The sequence below is a fragment of the Penaeus monodon genome, unplaced genomic scaffold (genome assembly GCF_015228065.2).
Source record: "Penaeus monodon isolate SGIC_2016 unplaced genomic scaffold, NSTDA_Pmon_1 PmonScaffold_373, whole genome shotgun sequence".
Lineage (NCBI taxonomy): Eukaryota > Metazoa > Arthropoda > Malacostraca > Decapoda > Penaeidae > Penaeus > Penaeus monodon.
The window spans coordinates 34,623-37,716 of NW_023658483.1; positions in this window are offsets into that span (position 1 = coordinate 34,623).

Here is a 3,094-nt window from a genome sequence, read left to right on the forward strand (position 1 = left end):
AACGGGAAAAGGTTCAACAAACCCCCACCACCTTTACAGCAGTTTCAGTACCAGTAAGAGGCTTCCATCAGCCATAATCCCGTGTCGGAATTCCCCTGAGCCTCAGGATCTCGCATAACGATTCCCGATGCACCGAGTCAAACGCCTTCTTGAGGTCGATGTAGGCTGCGAGCAACCCATGACCGAACTCACGACGGCGTTCCACAATTACTCGAAACGCTAGTATACGGTCCATTGTGGACTTACCAGGAGTTAATCGAGACTGCTCCGGTCTCTGATGCCTCAGTAGGTGGTTGCGGATCCGTTTAGAAGAATGTGGGCGAGAACCTTGCCTGGTATGCTGAGCAGTGTAATGCCGCGGTAGTTGCTACATACACGCATATATAATATATATATATATATATATATATATATATAATTTATATATGCGTGTATGTGTGTGCATTATATATCTATATCTATCTGTCTATTTATATGTCTATCTATTCATCTATCTATCTTCTACATATATATATGTATATATAAATATATGTATATATATAGATAGATACATACATACATACATACACATCTATTTATTTATCTATCTATATATCTATCTTTCTATATGTATGTATATATATATGTATATATATATATAAATACATATACAAATTTATTTGTATTTGTGTATATATATATAAGAGTAAGAGTGAGAGAGAGGGGGAGATGGGGGGAGCGAGAGAGAGAGAGAGAGAGAGAGAGAGAGAGAGAGAGAGAAAGAAAGAGAGAGAGTGAGTGAGTGAGAGAGAGAGAGAGAGAGAGGAGAGAGAGAGTGAGAGTGAGAGAGAGAGGGAGAGAGAGAGAGAAGAACAGAAAGAGAGAGAGGGGAGGAGAGACAGACAGACAGACAGACAGACAGACAGACTGAGACAGAGTGAGAGAGAGAGACTGAGACAGAGTGAGACAGAGTGAGAGAGAGAGAGAGAAAGAGAGAGAGAAGGAGAGAAGAGACTGACAGAGAGAGAAAGAGAGAGAGAGAAAGAGAGAGAGAGAGAGAGAGGACAAATCTACAAATCTACTACAAATCTACGAAAATCGAAATATTTGAATTAAATTTCATCCTCCCGCAAAATTTACTAAAAGCTAGACAGCGTGTCGCCAATGAATTATTAATTGTTGATAAAATGCTTTCTTATTGTCATTATTATTAATTTTAATATTATTGTTGTCGTTATTATTTTTATCATTATTATTATAATTATTATTATCATTATTATTATTATTGTTATTATTAATCACCATTTTTTACATCCTCGCGGTAAATACAGCATCGCGCTTAGTCGAGGGGAGAGGGAGGAGGAGCAGATTTAGGAGAAGGGTGAGGCCTCGCCAGCAAGATATGGCATGTTTGATAGGGAGAACAGACCGTGAGCTAGTGGAACGAGTGGGTGTGAAGAACGATGTGCTACGAAGATCAACAACCGGGGCGAGCATTTCTAAAACTTTCTAGCTATCTAGAACATGGGGGTTTACCTTGGTCAAATGATTGAAGGGGTGCGATTTCCATGGTAGATATTCATTAATTATGCAGTTATTCACGAAAGGAGACGAGAAAAGTACTTCCACGGTGTCGCTCTATTGATCGCCTCTTCCTCACTTCGCACGTCCATTAATGGTTTTAGTATGTCGGTGAAGTCATTATCTCGTGACAAGCAGGGGTATTCCCTGATACCTGTCTGTGGTCGTCCGTTATCTGGATATTGTCTGGAGCATTGTCAGAGTTTAGGAAGGCATCTTTAGATAAATAAGACTTTTTGTTAAAGATGATAACAATGCTATAACATTTTAACACTTACCATATATTTCCCAAGTCTGAAAAAACTGCTCAGTTCATATACATTTACTTCAATAATCACCCTTGTATTTGAAAAAAGGGCATTTTGCTTTCTCTATGTTATGAAAGAAGCTTTTTCCACCTTATTATGAGGTAATGCGAATATTTTTTCTCCTAAACGAATGCTTTTTTAATTGAGGGGGCGGGTGTGGAGGGGAGGGGGGGTGGTGAGGGAGGTGGGTCATCAGTGACACCTGGCATTGGGTTGGATTATGATTGTCTCATTCATTGGGAGGGGTGATCACTCGCACTTCAGTGCGGGCTGTATTATCTCCTTAAGTAGGACTTGTGATTTGTTTTTTTTGCTTCTTTTTCTTACTATTATTGCTTTGGGTATGGAGGAATGTGGGGCAGGGGCGGTAGGAAGGGAAGGAGGGTTAGTTTGGAGAGGAGGAGGGGAGGGTGAGAGGAACCCTTTAGGTGTGTGTATTAGAAATCACACGAGTTCTTCTTCCACATCGCCTACACCATATACGGGATTGATGCAAAATATGGTTGAGGAGGAAAGTCTATCGCAGATGATAAGATGTATTTTGGTATTCACCTTAGCAAAAATTTGTGTGTGTGTGTGTGTGTGTGTGTGTGTGTGTGTCTGTGTCTGTGTGTGTGTGTGTGTGTGTTTGTGTGTGATGGAAATAGAAAAATAAAAGTATATATTGTACAACGAGTTTTATAATCCTTTTCAGTTAATTGTATTCTTATCCCGGTCACGACGAGGGACAGAACGGTAATTATTGGTCATTAGCAGAGCTGTTGTGTGACCGACCTGATGTGTGTGTGTGTGTGTGTGTGTGTGTGTGTGTGTGTGTGTGTGTGTGTGTGTGATGGAATATAAAAATAAAAGTATATATTGTACAACGAGTTTTATATCCTTTTCAGTTAATTGTATTCTTATCCCGGTCACGACGCGGGACAGAATGGTAATTATTGGTCATTAGCAGAGCTGTTGTGTGACCGACCTGGTGGGGGTGGGGAACGGGGGAGGTGTTAGGGTTATTTATTATGACAGTTTCATTCATTAGGAGGGTTGGTCACTCGTCTGTAACAGGGTCAATTCTCGATCCGGGTACAAGTTCAAACACGATGAATATTGCGGGGGAGGAGGAGGGGTGATGAGGGAGGTGGGTCATCAGTGACACCTGGCATTGGGTTGGATTATGATTGTCTCATTCATTAGGAGGGGTGGTCACTCGTCTGTAACAGGGTCAATTCTCGATC